This window comes from Chrysemys picta, chromosome 9, assembly GCF_011386835.1.
Source record: "Chrysemys picta bellii isolate R12L10 chromosome 9, ASM1138683v2, whole genome shotgun sequence".
NCBI classification, from domain to species: Eukaryota; Metazoa; Chordata; order Testudines; family Emydidae; genus Chrysemys; species Chrysemys picta.
In genome coordinates, this window is record NC_088799.1 from 1,197,520 (window position 1) to 1,215,615 (window position 18,096).

General features: G+C 52.1%; 1 long non-coding RNA gene across 1 annotated transcript in view; it reads right to left on the bottom strand.

Annotated features, from left to right (window-relative positions):
* The window catches only part of LOC135973614 (uncharacterized), a 64,160-nt gene extending 57,883 nt beyond the window's left edge, over positions 1-6,277 (bottom strand). Inside the window, exon 1 of the long non-coding RNA XR_010590520.1 lies at positions 6,193-6,277. This is a non-coding gene — a long non-coding RNA (uncharacterized LOC135973614). The remainder of the gene's footprint in view (positions 1-6,192) is intronic.
* Positions 6,278-18,096: the final 11,819 nt, after the last annotated feature.

An 18,096-nucleotide genomic window follows, 5' to 3' on the forward strand; every position in this document is an offset into this window, starting at 1 on the left:
TCCTGTAGCGTCTGCAGGCACGGAGCCCCTCAGCTCCGTGTGGCCGCGGTTCGCCGTTCCCAGCCAATGGGAACCGCAATGAGGCACACTGGCAGGCTGGTGGGGAGGAGGCTGGCATTGCCAGTGTCCATCTGTACACTTTCTGGGCATAAACAGAGCTGCCAATCCAGCACCTTTCACCAGCACTACAGTCACTGGAAAAATTTTTTTTAAAAATAAAGACACTGAAAAGCTGTGGGGTCCTTTAAGAGGAAAGATGAGAAATTTACATCAAGAACTGGGTTTCCATGCAATATAAATATGTTAAAGAAATAAGATAGGAAGAGGGGAGACACTACATGCCCCATTACTCTTGTAATGCTGCTACGCTCCAGATCATGGGTTATCTGCCACATATAGTAAGTGCCAGCTCAGTAAATTTGACCTTCCCAAGGGAAAATCTTATGTCTATACTCATCTTTGCAGACAGACCATTTTCTCGGTGCTTCATTCTTGAATCAGTCACTCCATTTCTACCTCTTCCTGCTATCTCCTCCCTTCCAGCTACAAGGTGCCGGAGCCGGTCTCCCTTTGGGCAGGAGAACCCCGGCGAGTCACCTGCTTGTATGTTCTAATCCACCCAGGGGAGCCGGGCAGGGTGATGCCCGTGTCAATTACACACACAGGTGAGCACGGCTCATTAATGACTGGAGCCCTACACCACACAATGGCAAAAAGCAGTGGGAAATCACTGATGCAGTTAGGAGTTTGTATCTTCTACTTCTGATCAGGTCACTATTTGTTAAAGGGACACACTTGGAAATTCACCAGAAATCTCTACCATCTCAGTCAGGAGATCATCAACATCTTTACTGAAATCAGAAATACGTTTTCTGTGTCTTTTACAGGAGCCTTTTTTCAGTTGGCTAAAGTGCCATACTCCAGACAAAGTGGCTGGCAGAAAGTATCTGATCTATAACAATTGCTAAGCATAGGCACTGTCACAGAAATACTGAAATCGTATTGATTCGAAACACTGGACAGCTCAGTGGTTTGATGCATTAGTGTGTTACACTCACTAAGTCTGAGAACTACTGAGAGCCTAAAAAAAAATCCACCTGGAGCCCAGACACTTCTCTCTCTTTCAATAACATCTAACTAAAGCCTGCCAGTTTCGCTTACAGGGATGTTAAAGGGATGCTGACAACATTTGAGAGTGTGTATTATTAAAAACTGGGCTAAATGTGGGGGGGAAATGGTGCAGATCATTGCACAAGATGCTGAGTGCTGGTGGGGACTCTTCCAGCAGCCCTCATGAGAAGCCCAGACTCTGGGCTCATGCCACTTTGCCAGTGGCTGGTTGGGGAACCCAGGCCCTCCCTCTACCCCGGGTTCCATGCCCGGGACCCCATAACCAGCAGAAAGGGACTGCAGACTCCCTCCCTCTTCTTCTTGAGAAGGCTGCCACGCCCGGGACTTCGTGACCTGTTCAGGACTGACAGCCTCGCTCCTCTCCAGATATTCCTAAAGAATTGCAGAAATCCTTTTTTATTGGGCCCCATTTTCCTTGTATTCTTTATAGATGCTGCAAGGAAAATTGTTACTTTAAGGCCTCTGAGTTTTCTGTCTAAACAAACACCTCCTGTCACTGGTACAGTCTTTACAATCCCAGAGGAGATGATCTATCATTTCCTGGACTTTACAAGCGATGCATAATCCATCTTTATGTTTGTTAATTAGAAATAAATTAGTATTTAATCCACAATGCCTTGCTAGAATTCCAAATAGAGCCACTTCACTCTTCCTCGCAGGGCCTTGGATTACCGCAACATTTTCTACTGCTGAGCATACTTCTCGGAATTTTTCCCCATTCATTTTGCTTGCCCACAGGTCTCGCCATTCCTTCCTTAGCTCATTTTTTATTAGGTGTTTAAATTCCAGTTTGCTTCAGGGGATCCCTAGGTCAACCTGCCCGTGATGAATAGCACTTTTTGCCTGTTTGTCTGCCAGTTCGTTGCCTGCTAGCCCGGCGTGCGCCAGGATCCCTGCTATTACTATGGGGACAGCCAGCTGCACCCCTGGGGCTGTTCGCAGGAATATCATGTCTGTGGCCAGACCCACCGCTGCCAATTGCCTGCAGCCCTGATAAGGAATCGGACAGGGGGGCCCCAGCAGCCAGATCACAGCTAAAGCCTAGTTTAGCACTCGGCTCCCTTCTGCTACACGTCTCCTCTCCTCATCCTAAGCTGCCGACTCTGCCAGGGGGGCTCCACCATCAGTTGAGCCCGGCTCTCCCTCCAGATGTGTCAGTCAAACATTACTGCCCTCAGACCCACCTTCATCTAGTCAGGGCCTGAGTGGGGTTCACACCCCATCACAGTCACTATTATTAGCCCCATTTTACAGAGAGGGAACTGAGGCTCAAGGTACTTGCTTCTGTACCATTCAAGTCAATGGGAGCTTTACCATTGACTTCAATGGGCACAGAATCCAGACCAGACATAAAGTGACTTGCCCAAGGTCACACAAGGCATCTGTAGCAGAGGCAGAGGCTGGAAACAGGTCTCCTGAGTACCGGTCCCATCTCTTAACCACAGGACCAGCCTTCCCTCCAGCTACAGCAACTAACTTTCAAAGCTCCCAGCCTGACGCCCTGCTCCTTGAGGAAACATTCCTTATTACTTGTTTCAATTCCCCTGTTGCTCAATTCTTCAAGTGACCCCTTGTTCTCATCTAATGAATCAGTATAAAAGGGGGATGTGACAGGGCATACAAACCCTGCACCAGGTTAAGTAAGCTGCTCTGGGCCCAGGCAGCCCCACGCCACCACACCCGCAAAGCATCGTGCCTGGGAGGAGGAGCTCCGAGGGTGAGCAGCCCAGCTCAGGCAGTGGAAGTGAAGCGACCTGCACTCTGAGTGACGGGGAAGGAGCTCCAGCACCTGGCTGTAACAATCTTGCCAGACTCAAAGGGAAGAGACTTGTGAGTCTGAGACTGTATCTGTGAGGCCAGGTATCTGATGCCTGTACATTACCCACTGGGAAAGAAGGGTCTGGGAGGAAGTGATATAAGGAGGCAGCAGTGTAGCCCTGGAGTGGTGCAGGACTTCGCTACTTACGCTGGGCCCTACATTGTAACCCGGTGGAGAGGGTGGGCCCGGGTTCCCCTACCAACCCCTAGGAGAGGTCGAAGGCAGAAGCCAACCCCTGATCTAGAGAGTCTAAGGCAAAGAAGGCCCTGAGGACAGAAGGGTCAAGATCCTGAGACTCAACCCAGGAGCCAGACCTGGAGACTCCTTGTCTAACTCAGAGGGCTTCCCTGTTGCTAGACTTTTTAATATACCCTGAAAGGGGCAGACCTAAGACACGTGACCTGGCCAGAGGGCTGAGTCATGGAAGGGGCAGATTACTACAGGAGCAGAGTGGCGGTCAACAGGAGGTGCCAGGAAAAGAGAGAACCTGCCTGACCACTGAGTGGCGCCTGTGGTGAGAGATCCCCTTCGCAAGGGGACAGGTCAGCTTTTACTCTATGCGCCATAATCGTGAAGACCTCAGTCCCCTCTGAGCAAAGGAGATTATTTTTCAGAACATGAGACATTGCAGCTGGAAATTAAACTCAGAAACAATGAAATGGGATCTGTGCCACGGCTGCAACTCACACATGCACAACGGAGCTAGACACAACTGTCTCCACTCACATGCTCACAATTTGGCAAAAGTAACTGTACCGTGGGCTAAATCTCCAGCAAACAAAATCCCCTTTACTCCAGCAAAACTCCCTTCAAAGAAGATCAGAAAGGCTTCAGCATTCAGTCCTGTGGGCATTAGTATGCAAATTGCCTCTGGTTTTTTTCTAATATAATTCTTGTATTCTGGGTGCTATGGTTTCCATGCTTGCTATTCTGAGAATATCCACGGAAGTAATAACGGCGCCGCACACCAGTGTGCAGCCAAGCTCTGATCTTCGTATTTACTGTTGTCTGTTTCTCACAGAGATTATCCCCCAACTGTCCAAAAGTCTCAGAATTATTTTTCTTTTTACAGCCTGAATTTTAAGTTGCTCCAAAGCCTCCGCCTGAAACACTGCCGAGTAGAATATGCTGCAAGTCACATTACGCAATTTTGTGTTGCAATCCAAAGAAAACAAGTTCTTCTTTTTGACAATTACCAAACTACTTAATTGGGCAATTTCACTGCATTTGCACTTTTTCAGATAATAACATTCCTTAGAGAGTGAAAGAATAACTATACCTGCACAAGTACTCCTGTTCTTCTTTTTGCGGATACAGACTAACACGGCTGCTACTCTTATACCTGCATGAGAATTCTTGCTGTTTATGGCATTACGAAGTTCCCCGGGTACTTTATTTTTTGGAAAGACAACTTTCTGTGATTGGTGTTAGTGCCAAAATCAGACCAGGTTCATCAAAATCAGAGGTGGGCCTGAATCACAACCAGAGCCCTGCACAAGAACACCCCTACATTTGAACCTGGATTGAGACCTCAATCTGGCAGCTAATCCCTAAGGGGCTGAACAAAACCCCTGGATCCAAACGTCCCAATTTGTGGGGATTCAAAATCCAGATTCAAGTTTGCAACTTGGGCCCATCTCTGACCCAACAGTCTGCAATCCCTTCTGGGAGCTTTGAACAAACCCAGTTTCAAGCCAACTCTGATGGTTTTTGGTTTGGTATCAAAGTCATGCAACACTCTCCATTTTGTGTGGGTTCAGTATGAAAGCAGATGAAAGCTGAACTTTGAATTAATTCTAACAAGAAACTCAAGTGAAGCTTGTGGATGAGGAGTGAAGAAACCCAGTTGGTCAGAAACTAAAGAAAATAGTTGCACAAACCTCTTCAAAGCAGCATCTTTCATGTGGCAATATTTGCATGTGCCCTGTCACTCAGACTGGCAAGCAGAGTCGAAGGGTAAGGGCCGAAAAGCTGGCTTGTTGCTGTCAGTCTCCTGTCCTGAATTACATCCTTTAACAACTTCGAGTGAACATCCTGACTTCTAACTCTTCAGTGGTTGGCAAACAAAGGGAGGGGGCACTAGTGTAACACTGAAACCGTCAGTGAGCTCGTTATTTATGGAGCAAGGGGGCTTCCCCTGAGCAGTCAGGCATGTTGCAGCCAGTCTTAGACCTGTGCATGTGGTAACACTTCTGCTGGTAACAAGACAGGCACTGATTCAGATGCTCTCGCCTTGCCTTTCTATTAACCACAGAGCAACTTTGTTTCCTCTTTTCTATTTCAAGATCCTGCAAAAGGGCACTGGAACCCCCACTGTTCAGTGAACTGACAGGGAACGGGATGATAATCTGGGATCACGATCTAGACCTGCTGCTTTAAACGACAGTCCGCCCAGCAACCCAGGCAGGTCACAACGCAGGAGCAGGGCCTTAGATAGCAGATTGTGTCCAAGACCCACAGACCGCTTTACACCCAACAACAACAGAGACCTCGCAACACTCCCGCACGGTGCCTGTCGTCATCACCACCATCTGGGTTTGGTCCTAGCCTAAGTCTGCGGGGAGGGGACTCTCCCCTTTTCTGAAAGGAAGGGGTGACGGTCAGCCACTTCCCTGGCAGTGCCCCCACTTCCAGAACCCTGAATAAACCCCAGAAGAACATGGGGGAGGGAGGGCTACGTGGGGTGACAGAGGGAAGTCCACCCTCCATCCCCCAATCTGGGGTGTTAGTGAGTTTTCCATTTTGCACTGAGGAGCTCCCCGCCCCCGCCCCCTTTAAAGGCAGGAGCCTGGTGGCAGCTGCAGCCAGGGGCGAGGGGATGTGGGGCTGGCACAAGGCCTCCATGGAGGGAAGGGCGCCTCTGATTCACTCCCAACCCTGCTCCAGATGGAACAGGGCAGCCCCCTCCATACTCCCCTCCCCAGGTTTAGCTCAGGCGGGGGCGGCCTGGCTCCAGGCTCACACTCTGACACAGCCACCACAAGATCCTTAAAGCCCACAAGCTGGCCAGATTCTCGGGTTTACAGCTTCATCTGAAAACCAGCATCTGCCGATGGGGGAACCTCTACCATCGGGCTGGGGGGGATGGGTCTGCACTGACGCAGGAAGAGGCAGACCTTGGCGCCAGCCCCGTGTCCTCCGAGGTCTCCCATCCACATGCCAGCCCCACCCTGCTGAACCTGAGAGGGGGCAAAGGACTGCAGCAGAAAGGGCTATGAAATGACAACGTCCTGGCAATGTACCTCATGGGGCTTTGCAGAACGACAGCTGTGTGCTCGCTCAGCCAGATGACACTTCAGGGACCACAGATTGACAGGACAATAACCCTGGAACAGACGGAGAGAGATGCCAGGGTTATTTTTATCAGTGTGCCATCTCCATATATTATACTTTTTTGCTTGAGAAATTTCCCCAAAGGGATTGTAGCAGAAGTAATGGATGCTACACCACGAGCATCAATAACACCCACCATTACTAGGCTCTGTGGCCACAGCCAACGATCAACCTTAAAGTCAGAGGCCAGGCAAAGCCACTACTAAGATCCACAGAATGCCGCACTACCACACAGGGTATGTGTCTGTGAATATTCCTGCCTTTCACACCTCTCCTTCGCTTAGGTCAATGAAAGGGTTGCCAATGGGAGAGAACTGGCCAGCCATTCCCTGGAGATGGAGAGTTGAATGCTCTTCCAGCAAAATCAGTCACTTCAGCTACAATAACCACGGTTTGCATTAAGGCCCCACTCCTCCACCATGATTCACATGGGCGGACTTCAGCATCGCTTGGAACCCTTCTGCTTTCAATGCCTGATTCCGCCCAGGCAGGTCACAGCGCAGGAGCAGGGCCTTGGCTAGAAGATCGGGTCCAAGGCCCTCAGATCACTTTACACCCAATAACAAATGAGACCTCGCAACGCTCCCGCACGGTGCTGGCCATCCTCCTCGCTATTTCACACAGGGCTAAACGAGGCAGAGACGAGGATAAGGCCCAAGTTTTCCACTTGTTTATCAGAGGTGCTGAGCTCCCACAACTTCAACAGGAGCCACAAGCGCTCAGCACCTCTGCTGATCAGGCCCTAGGCCGGGCTCAATCTGGGATCCCAAGTCTGAGACCTCCCCAAGGCAAGTGGGGTCTTTGACGCACGCTGACCTCTGTCACCTTCCCCAAGGCCACACGCCACGTCAGGGACGGAGCTGAGTACAGAGCCCGTGGGCCCAGACCTCCAGCTCCCTGCGCAGTCGCTGTCCAGTATCAAAATGGGGTAGGCAGAGTTCTGCTCTTTCCGGCCAGGCCTGGTGCATTTCCAGGCAATTAACGCCGTGTTTAGGTAAGGGAAGAGGTGCTACCATTGGCAGCAGAAACAAGGTGGGTGAGGTGATACCTTGCACTGGACCAATGTCTGTCTGAGGGAGAGCTCTGTGGGACTCAGAAGTTGGTCTCTCTCACCAACAGATGTCGGTCCAATAAAAGCTATTCCCTCCCCCGCCTTGTCTCTCTAATATCCTCGGACCGACACGGCCACAACAACACTGCAAACAACTTTTGTAGCAGGCGTTTCCAGAGCATGGCTTAGGTCTGGATGCATCAATTCACCCTTTGAGTCTTCCCCTCGGTCTCTGGAAGGAAAGCTTGCCACTGAAGCAGCTCATGTTCACTTAAATATTTCAGCAGAATTCACGTTTGACTGTGGCGTCAGATGATCCTTAAATCGAGCTCTCCGTGGGAGTAGGGCTCCGTTTGCTGATGTAGGTATGAAATGAAACTGCCCTGTGTTTTTAAGGCACACGAAACCCTATCTGTTCTAGTGCTTGTCTGAGGCCCACCTTCCCCAGCGCAGCGGGGTACCCCGGCCAGTGCAGGGGGTAGCAAGGAAGGAAGGCAGCACAGCAGGCAGAGTGAAGGAGCTGCAGAGAGAGGGTCATGAAATATTGATGCACTCATGAAATACTCATCTTGATAGCCACCCGGGGAACTTTCTGAAGCCCCGACAGTGTGCATGTGGCTCACCATTTTAAGGAGCATTAGAGACTGCACTTCCAAAGAGCTGAGGTAGCGGTGCCTTCATGGCCAAGGGAAATTATATTAGAAATTACCTCTCCCCCGCAACATGAAAAGAATGTTAAGAAGGCAAAAGTCAAGCCCTCAAAAGTTGGGAAGTGCCTGAATTATGGTTCCTGTGGCCTGATGGCCCCAGAGAGCCTCGCCAGACACACATCATCGATTTGGCACATTTGCTCTGGCGGGAGGAGGGCTGAGTCTTGGCTCTGCCGTGTTAGAGACCTGGTCCTGCCTGATATGGCCTCGGGCAGCCTCTGTTAGCCCATCTGTAAAATGGGAGAATGATACTTGTCTGCCTCCCAAAGTGGGGGGACGAGGCTGTCGCCGAGCGGGTCAAGCTCCCCCTACTAGACACGTGCCAGACTGCCGAGAGGGGATCCCACGTGCCCTTAGCTTGCTGGGGCTGGGCAGAGTTGTGCCTTGTCCCGGGCCTGGGGCCCCTCGAATGCACTCGGGAGCAGAGCTCGCGTCGCACACCCCTCTTGGCAGCGAGGACTCTGCAGCGCAAATGCCTCGACCCTGAAACTAGTGCTGCCTCCCAGCAGTGCCTGCGTGTTCCCGTTTCCCACCAAAGGCGAGAGTCCTGGTATACAGGCCCCCTCTCCGGGCTAGCCAGAGTGATGCTAACAGATGCATGGACAGATTTTGCACAGGATTCTGAAACACCATTGCTCTTGACTTTCCGTGAGCGATACATGTAGCGATACAAAATAAGCCGTGCGCCTGTATGCATCTCGCTGCCTCGGGTTCCTCACCCCCCTGGAGAGTTTTTGGGGCTTGGGCAGAGTCCTCTGGGATGTCCAGAATCTTTTCCCAGAGCTCCTGGCTTCTCCTCAGAATCATGGAGTCTTTCGGGCTCAACTAGAGGTGCCTTCTGCGACCTGGGCTGGTCCCCCCTTTAAACCAGACCCCACCGCCTCAAAAGCATGCCTATCTCTTTCCTTCTCCTAGCCCAGGCTTCCTAACATCTAGGTTAACAACTCTCCACTGTCCCGGGTCTGGGAGAGACGTGCTCCAGCCCCTGCCAGTGAACATGTGGAGCCCACATGGACCAGAAGCCACACGTCATACGGATCGCCACGTCGGCCGTGCTCAGTAACAGGGTGTGAGGGGCACAGGATTAGTGGCAGTGCTGGGGCGAGAGTTTCTGGGCTCCTGCTGGCTCCCAGCCCAGCCCTGCTCTGCCTCTCGTCTGCCCAGCCTCCCCTCAGCCTGGGCACCACTGCCAAGCCCTGGGCGGCTCTGCGTGAGGATTCTTGCTAGTGGGCCCGGGACTCTAAGTCCCCCTTGGGGCGCAATGGGACGGGAGTGGGGTGGAAGGTGGGATTCTGCCCCTCACACATGGTCTGTGGGCCCGGGGTGACCGGGGGGGGGGGGCGGAGTACCTAGGCTCTTGGCAGCCTGTGGGGGAGAGCAGAGAGCTGGGGGCTTGGGGGGCCTGAGACAGCCGGGCTGGGAGCATGCTCAGTGCACTCTGTGGGGATGGAGCACGCTCGCTGCAGACAAAATGTTCAAAGATTTTAGTGCCTGTCTTGTAACAAGCTCTAACAGAGCACAGGCAAATGGGGATTTTTCCAGAGGCATATAACTCAGCCAAATCGGGGTGGGTTTTCACAAGGGCAGCAAAAAGCACCCCGACTGCAGACACCCCTCTGCCAAATATAGAGTCCGCACCCCAAAGCCTGGAGATCCTAAAACTATACAAATAAATAGTGATCCAAATTGTATAACGGGGTAAAAGAAACTATTTTTTCCTAATTTTGTCTCAGAAACAGCTGAAATGTTTTAGCTAAAACCTTCCAAAAATTCAGTCTGAACCAGACACCCTGCGACGGAAATTGCAGCCCAGCTTAAAGTTTGGCAAAGTTATAAGCAACTGAAAACAGGTTCTTATAATAGATCACATTAGCAGCCTGAACGAGAGGTGGCACCGCCAGCTCTGCCTGCTTGTTAAAGCTCAGCACATTATATGCAGTCTCCCCTCACTCCATGGAGCCAGACTGCCGGCATCCCACTGCTACGGTAGGGTGCTAGGCTGCCCCAGAGATGCTACAGGCCTGATTCTCTGCTGCCTTGCACTGTGGGTCATCAGGTTCTCCTGTGCACAGGGAGGGTAAAATATCGCCAAATCAAAATGTGGCATTGCATCCACTTTGCACCCCTGTGAATGAAAACACGTGGTAGCAGGCCGCAGGAAGACCCAGCCAGAGCCATCTGGCTAAATAACTTCCCAGCCCGTTGCAGAGTGTGGGACTCAGAGCTGAAGTGCACCTGTGGACATGCCGCTAACAGCATTTGGAAGGTTTCAGATCGTCAAGTCGCAGTGCAGGGACCCAACCGCTGAAAGTGTGTCCCTGTGGTACCGCTTCTATATCCGTCACTATTACTACTGTGTTAGAGCACTGGAAGTGCATTTGCCACTGTGCAAACCTCTACAGACCATTCCCTGCCCTGTCCTTCCGTGAGGCGCCCACAAGACCCAGACCTGCTCACTCTTACCCAGCGTCAGCAAGTTCAGTGGGACTATTTGCACGAGTGAGGACAACTCGCACAAGTCAAGGTTGCAACCTAGCTCTTGATTCAGACTGAGGCTGTGCATTCAGGATCCACAGGAACCTAAATAGCTCGATATTTATATTGGCGTGTAGGTTGCCACAGGCTTTTTTAATGCTATTTATGGAAATACTGGGAGGAGAGTCCAGCACCACCGTAAAACCCTGAATCTGGCTTTATTTCAGCTTAATAGATGGCTCCATGAAACACTGGAAGGCCTGTGGACAGCAGAAACAAACACAAATGAACCCTTGAAACCCTAGATTTAGATCCAGCACTCGGCAAAGCTCCGTTGTTCAGATCTAAGCGTTTGGTTAGATGCAGAGCCGACAGTTAACTCCAATTGTTAAACCACAGCTTCAGATGTACCCTCCCTAGCTTCCTTTATTTGTTTCCCTTGGGCTATTTTGGGGCAGCAGAGAGTTTGTTACCTCTTTGACTCAATGTATATTTAGAGAATGACATTCCAGGGGCAGAGGGGACAAAGAAAATGTTACATGCCCAATATGTTCTGTCTCTCACTGTTTTGACTAATTTGTTTTTCCCAACCTGTGTATCCTGGAAACCCCAGTGGAGCCAAGAACTCTCTGACCAGGGTGCACTGGGGGACATGGCCAGTCCCAGTCACTCCATGCAAGCAACATCAGCTTGATAAAGAATGCACCCACATAAGGGTACTTTAGCTGGCATTTTAAAAAGAGAATGAAGCTAACGGATCTCCCAGCCTGCCTCCTCCCTGCCCATTAGCCAATAAGCTGCTGTTGTGCAGATCAGGATGAATGTTCAGGAGTGAAGATGATAAATTGGTCCTACAAACACAAGGCCAAATTCATCCCTGGTGTGGCTCCTCTGAAGTCAATCGAGTGCTGCTGGGTGAGGCTCTGGCCCACAGTATATTTAGACGCAGATGACGAGAAGGTCGGATAACAAAATAGAAGTGACCCTACCTGCAGGAACAAACCTCCTTAAGAGGCTCTCCCTTGGAGAACAATCATCTGCAGCGGATTGTAGCGATAGCCTCCTTACATCTTTCTAGGGCTATGTTTAGCTCTCAGAGTTTTCTCATGAAGCCAACATGAGCAGCACACACTGCTTAATGTCATTGTTCTGCCAGAGCAGGTTTTAGTGAGACGCGTTTTTTTCTTGTAAGAAATAACTAATTAGACCTGACATTTGAGAGTGTCATGTTGGGTACCAAAATAGCTCTCTCTCTATTGCATTACTTGCAAAGATCCTACAAGGAACAACAGGCATAAATATCCATTGAACAGCCTTCTGTGGATGTGTTCTACAAGACACACAAATGCTCTAGGACAAAGATCACACAAGAAGTAAATAATACCGACAGTTCCAATAGTCTGTAAAGTTGAGCAGAAATTAAAGACTGTTACACAAACCGGCCAGGGCACTCCAGATCTTGACTAATCTCGTTGTCTGATAAGAAGATAAGAACTCTTAGAAAGGACCCATTTGCCAATGGATGCTAATTCTTCATAACACCGCTCTGTGCCTGGAATGACCCTCACATTTCGGTGGAGATCTTGGCCCACCTGGGATCAAAGGGGCCGTAGCCCGGCACCTCCTGGCTTGTGGAATTAAACCCAGGCCTACCTGCGTCATGAACATCGGTCCTGTCCTGCTCCCTCCTGCCCACCCTGACATGAGCCACTGCCTTTGCGCCATTCTCCCAAACCCAATTCTCCTCCCCTCCCCCCGACCCCACTGGGGCACCCGCTGTGAGGGCTGCTATCCCAGCGCTGTGAGGGGCATGTGCAGTAGCCCCTATACACCAGTGCTGCTAAGATTTACTTCCTGGCTCATTTTTGGGGGCAAAGGAGACAGGCACCATTAGCTCCGTTCTGATCACGAGTTTGGCCAGGAAATTCCCATCCAGACGAGGAACCTGCCCCCTCCTCCAGGGTCAGGGTCGGCCAGAGCCAAGGGCTGGGGATTGGCCCATCTCTAAGTGAGGCACCATTTTGGAAAATGAAATCCTGGAGACAGGCGGTGACGCTGCGTGCTGTGCTTCCCGGGCCGGGCTATTTTAGTCTGGGCTGATTCTGCCACACGCCATAATTACCTCCTCGTGCCAGAGACGCTCATCTCGCTTCCAGCAGCGCACTCTGTAATTAACTCAAACCAAACAGCACCAGCCCATTGTTCCCCAGGCCTGGGGTGTTTCCCTCAGCAACAGTGATCCACTGCTGAGCTCTTCTCTGAGGGCAAGGCCCCGCCAGGTGCACACAGCACATCTCCTCCAGGGAGCACCGGCAGCGTGCTGGAGCCCGAAGGGGCCTTTGCTTTCTGTCTGCAGCCTGGGGAGATGGCAGCACCAGGCCGCTCAGGACATCTCCTGGAGAGAAGGAAATGGGACGCAGCAGCACTCTGACCTCCGTCTCCCCCTCTTCCCTTCCCCTGCCCTGTAGTCGCCCTCCTCCCAACTCTCTCCTGAGAAACACCAGGAGCTGGAGTGCCTTGGAGCTCGCTATCCTGGGGCCTGATTCTGCACAGCGCTGAGTCACCGCTCAGGGCAACCGCACCTGTATTCCCCTCCACGGTGCCGCCGCGGCTCCTCAGATGTCACCTCTCTTTAGCAGAGACCCGCGTCGCTCTCCTGCTGGTCGGGCGTTTCCAGGCTGCGCAGAGGGCCGATGTAGGCCAGAGCTGCCACACCAGCCTTTCTCAGCCAGCCGCAGCAGTGCCCTCTCCCTGCACGGGCCTGCGGAGCCAGGAAGCAGCAAGCCCTGGCCTGAGGCGCAGCCCAGCAGGCCGGTGGGAATCAGTGGGTCCAGCTAAGCAGCTGCAGCTAATGACTGGCTCCCTTCAATGACTCCCAGCTGGAAGCTCTAGCGAGGACCCAGCTGTGTCCGAGGGGTCAGGAGAGACAAACACTCCCCTGACCGGCAGGCAGACCCTGTGGTGCCCCTAAGGCGAAGGGAGGGCTGAGGGGGTCCGTCCAGGGCAGGACTGTCACTTTCACTTCTCCATATTTCTTGCCCTTGTGTGACAGGAGAATAAACGAGCCCGTGTAGGAGGCAAAGCAGATGGACGTGGTGATTACCAGAGCTCAGCCCAGCTCCGGCAACTCGTGGGAGTCAGTCCTTCGAACCCCACAGGGCTCTGTCTGTGGGCATAACAGCCTCTGCTCAGAACAAGCACCCCCATGAGTAGGTTACCCACTCCTCTCTACAGCGCAGGCTCTTCTCTTCAGATACCAGGCACAAGTAATCAGCAGATGCTGGTCCCCTCCTCAGGGCATCGCTGGAAAAGGCTGTGGTTTTGCATACCCAGAGGGGCAGGTGGGTTTTTCCATTCACCTCCCCTTAGAGAGTTCCCAGGAAATCCACTCCATATACATTATCCCAAAAGACTGTTGTGGTCTGCCACACTGTTCAGTGGAGTTCTTTGAAGATCTTCCAGCCCCACAATAATACAGCATGTTCCCACTCAATACAATGGACCCCAGAGACACTTACATTGAATTCAGTGAAGGTTTCCCAGGGTGCTGCAGGAAATCGCCATCTGTCATACTGAGGCCCTTCAGCTCCCCTTGACCTCAGTGGGACTCGTGTGTGTTCAGCACCTTACGGGGTCATGCTGGCTGGCTGGAGGCAGGATTGGGCCCGTGTCAGCAATCCTATAGCAATTGCTCCCGTGGGCAGTGTCGCCTGCAGCCTGTTTGGCGAGCGGGGTTTTCAAAGAGTCAATCATGATCTATCCCCAACCAGCGGCCAGGGAAAACGCATCAGCCCCCGCGGGCACTGCCATCACTCAGAGTTCAGCGGGAGCAGGACCCAGCCTTCCAGCACCAGCACCACAGCCCTTCTCCCACCCGCTTTCTGAGCCAAGCGCCTCCCAGCCCCGCGTCTGCCCAGTGCCTTGCAAGGCTGGGGAGGGCTGAGTCCAGGGAGGGGCATGGCCCAGCATGCTCTGGCCTCCCAGACACATCACCAAGGATTGGGAGCAGCCTTTTTTTGTGTTGTCAGACGACACTAGCAATAGCCTCATGCAAGAAAAGGTTTTACAATTTGCAGCCAACTTCCTGCTCTCCATGTGACCACTGGTGACTACTATCCCATGACTCCAGTCACCCTGCCCCTGCCTGCCCGCTGACAGGAGACCCAGGCATCCCGACTGCCTTGTTCTTCGCTGAGGGCACATCCACGTTTGGTTTGTAATGCAGGGGGTTGATTTTCTTTATGTTCCTGGGCCTTTCATCCTGAAAGATCCCAGACCCGTCACAAACTGGGGCCAATCCTGACGACGTTACTCGCGTAAGCAGCCCCATTTCAGTCACCAACAACCAAACACTGTCAGTCCGCAGGGTCTGAGGTTTTGCCTTTTACAGCAGAGGATGGCAGAGGATGCTAAATGAACTGCCGTCCAGTGAATAAACTGACCTCATGCTGCCTAGTCATCTAACTCCTCCTGGGCTCCTTGCAGCATTCCTGTGCAGCCAGCTCACCCACCCCGCTGCCAGTATCCACAAACATCCACCCGCCGTGTTCCCCCTGCCCGGGAGGGCGTATTGCTGTGCGGAAAGGTGAGTGCACAGGGGGAAGGCACTGGGCTCATGCCCGCTTAGCTTCTCCGGGATGTAGAAAGAAGGGCCGCCCGGCTTTTTCTTGAAGAGGGAAAAATGCAGTGCAGGGGAGGTTGTGCTGCTTTGGACATTGCCAGGCGGGGGGTTGTGGTCTCCTCCGGATGGCTGGCAGTGGCCCCTGCTGGGGAGCCATGAAGGATCACAGGCGGGTCAGAAGCTAAGAAGGGCACTGGCCCAGTGCGCTGCAGGCAGGGGCTTTCCAGCCTTGGGCTCTGCAAAAAATCTGGTGTTGGCTTGTGTTTGGCCTGTTTCCTCACTCCCGCGGAGTCAGGTGCCTGAGAATGCTGGGGCCCGGCAGGACGGGCTCAGGACAGGAGACAATCACATTTGGAAAACTCTCGAAGCCCGTTCTGAAATAGTCTCCTGTGTTGAGTCTGGGGCCTTAGCAAACCCTGCCACAGCGCAGTGCAGTGCGGCCCTGGGTAGAGAGTTTTCTTTGGCCCTGGTGTTGTTTGGGATGACCTGCATAGCTCATGAGTGGCAGAGCCAGGGATGTGTTATGCAGGTCACCCCAAGTGAGTGCCAATAAAAATTGTTCACCACACCCCACCGTCATGTAGGCTCTGTCTCCCCGGGCCGGATCCCCACGGGGTTTGCTATCACAGTCGGGGGAGAGCAGTGGGGTGGCACATTCCAATGAGCAGATTCTTCTGCACAACTAGCACAACTCTTTGCACCAAAGGCACCCGTTCGCTCCCACCTGCGCCCTCAGAAACGGTTTGCTAAGGGGTTTGCTGTGAAATACTTGGTAGCATGTAAAGCTAATCTCTTCGCCCTGCATAGCCATCCGGCCTCCTCCCCTAGATGAAGGTTGCCTCCACTAAGACTGTTTGGGGGGTTGTTTTTTCAATAATGCTGGTTTTGGCTGATGCCCAAGGGCTGGAAAATGGGATGATTACATTGTATTACGTATCGGAGACCAACCAGCAACAACAGAGAAAGGGCAGCCAGGAGACCGTCTGTTTTCCAGCACAAGCTAATGGAAGAGAATTAGACTGCCAGATAGGGAGTTTGACTCATCTTGACATATATTTAAAGAACCGTAGCATTCGCGTTGCTGCCTTCCGATTGGGAGGTTGTGGCCTCCCATTGTATGTTGTACAGAATACAACGTATTCATCAGTTCCATTCGGAGGTGGGGCTGTCACAAAATACTTTAGCCACTTTTTAATCCATTTCTTACCAGCTTGCACCCATTCTAGCCAATCAGATCCTCTCCCCTACCTGGTGTGCTCTCTGACTGACCCTGTAATAACACCAAGCACTTAAACAGAACCTGGCATCTGAAGATCTTAAAGCACCTTTTAATTTAAACATTAGTTTTTACAACCTCCCTCGCAGGCAGGTAAATATCATTACACCATTTTTCAGAGGGCTCCATCAACTTGAAATGGTCATTCTGAAGTCTAAATCCTGCAGCCAATTCCACAAAATGTTCAAAATTGTTGCAAGGCCCCACACCTGCCACTTCTCCCCTGCCACTTTTTGTGGGTTTACATCATGTTTTGTTCTCCCCTGTTGCTGTGTGAAGGACCCATACAAAGGACAGGGAAAACTGAGTAACAATGGCTGAATCCTTCCAACATTTCTGCATGTGGGTAACTTTACTCAGCCATATTGCGTGTGTGCAGTCAGGGGAAACAGAGGCTGGCAATGCCCAGTCAGCAAACGGGAAGAAATAGAAGCAAGTCTTTATTTTTGTCTCCTCTCTTTCAATTACAGGCATCGTAGGCAGCGTTTGGAAAATTATATGGGTAAAAATAATTCAGACAGATGTGTAATTTGTAAGTTGACTTGCCAAAGGCTGCTCATGGAGTGAGTGGCAGAAACAGAAACAGACCCCAGGCGTGCTGGTTCTTAGTCACATGCTCTAGCCAGTAGATGAAAACCTATAAACCACATTTTTACATCATGCCCACTGGGCAGGATTGCTACCCTTTCTGTCACTGTATCACCTGAGAGGGCTGTTTCCTGGCCAGTCGATTACGTGGTGGCTGCTATGTTCAAGCTCAGTTAGCGATGGATAGATGTCAGGTTTCTTGTCCAACCCAGGCTCGCTGGCTGCATGTACCGAGGGCAGGCGGAAAGCCAGTCAGACCAAACCTGTCACTGACCCGATCTATCCAGGCCGAGGTATACAGCCGGGGAAGCTGTTCATGCCAGTGGCTAACAGGGATGCTTGACTGGTAAATTCACAAACATCTGCTCCCCCTTTGGAGCACCAGTGACCCAGCCATCCTGGCTTCACATTCCCTTTGCAGAGTGGCCCTTGGGAAGCCATGCCCGGGATGCTCACTGTATCTCCAAGGGGAATCTAAGGGAACGGTGGGCTCCCTTTGCAGCCCACACACATAAGCAGCGCTGGGATTGCAGAGGTGTTTGCAAGCGCAGGCAAACAGTACTTGAGCCAGGAAAAGCCAGGCTCGGGTTTCTGACAGACCTGCTACAGCCCAAGCAGAGGCTGCTCACGCTCCCCCACCTGCCTGTCCAAATGCCTCACCTCAGACCTGTGGGGACCAGCAGAGTCCAGCCTCCGCGCCCCTTTCAGTCCTTGGCTTCTTGCCGAGGCTGAGAACAAGCATGCAAATGAGATGGTGGTGTGTGTGGCTGGGGCACCTGTCCCACCAAAACTGCCCAGAGACCACCAGTGTTTGGTCACAGTGCTGGGCTGCATAAACCCTGCAGCAGCCTGGAAGGGGTTAAGGAGTAGCCCACCCCCACCCCGCTGTTTCTGCAAGTCGTGCCGGGGATGGAGCCGCTGAGGGAAGAGAAGCCAGTGTCCTGGATGGAACTTTTTGTTTATTTTCTTGTGCTGCTCCGGAGTTGTTTGTTTGTCTCTCAGGACGCTGAAGGGGGGCGTATCCAGTGCACACCCACTGAAGCACCAGGGCCGGAGGTCGAAACCCAGCGCGCAGGCGGCGTAAGGATAGAT